Source organism: Gymnodraco acuticeps, unplaced genomic scaffold (genome assembly GCF_902827175.1).
Source record: "Gymnodraco acuticeps unplaced genomic scaffold, fGymAcu1.1, whole genome shotgun sequence".
NCBI lineage: Eukaryota > Metazoa > Chordata > Actinopteri > Perciformes > Bathydraconidae > Gymnodraco > Gymnodraco acuticeps.
The window spans coordinates 145,403-146,480 of NW_022990025.1; positions in this window are offsets into that span (position 1 = coordinate 145,403).

Here is a 1,078-nt window from a genome sequence, read left to right on the forward strand (position 1 = left end):
TAACATTGTAACATTGTAAAGGTGACTGGGTAATTATGACAGCATGTCCTACTATTTTGAGAGTTTGAACAAACCAGACCTGCATCTATTAATGTAGAAAATAATCAGCATATTAAACCATTATGAAAGTAATCACTAGTTAGCTCATTGTTCAAAATGAGCTCCAACTACAACAGTTAAGTCAACTCTTGCATCGGTAATAACAATAAAACAAATGATATAATATAATAGTATAACTTGTGTCTACTTTAAATACTTTAACAACACTTTCCTAATTATACTAGCATACTTTTACTAAAGTAACATTAACATGTTTAAATGCAGGGCTTTTGTAAGAGAGTATTTCGTATAGTGTAGCATACTTGACTTATCTAACCGAAGTGATCGTTACGTTACTTTGCAAACCGTCAACCCCCCCCCCCCCCCCCCCCCCCCCCCCCCCCCCCCCCCCCCACACACACACACAAGGACACGGTAACGTTGTGATTCACTTCAATTAATGATAACTACGGAGCTTGCTAACAGCAAGGCACAAGGCTACTTCACTCATTTAGCTAATATGTAAGATACAAATGCTGTCGAGCCCTCACTGCTTGTAAAATAAAGAGCACAAACTGACTACTTACCCGAGCGGAGTTCTCCGTCATTTTTCTCCCGGGTTGTTGTGATCACATGACTGACAAAGCCGTGCTCTGATAGGCCAGAAGTCGGTTTGATTGCATTAGGGCTCGATTGCTTATCCTGTCTGAGTAGCCCGGATGATGCTGCATCGCAATTTTGAACATCGAATTTTATACACCGAATTTTTTGACGTCACATTTGTTTCACTTGAATTTTTGGGATCTGAATTTGAACATTCGAAAGTTTAATTTTTACATTTTTATTTCACATAGGTAAATACATGCATGATTTTCAAAGTAATTATTTTCAAGGCTATACATTCGGTGTCTAATAAAATTCAAATACTTCTGTCTCTTGTTTGCTTCCATAGGTTTGTTTTCCTGCCAATCTACTGTGTGCAGTCCAGTCCAGGAGGGGGAGCTAATGCACCCACTCGGTAGTTGCCAACAGCTACCTC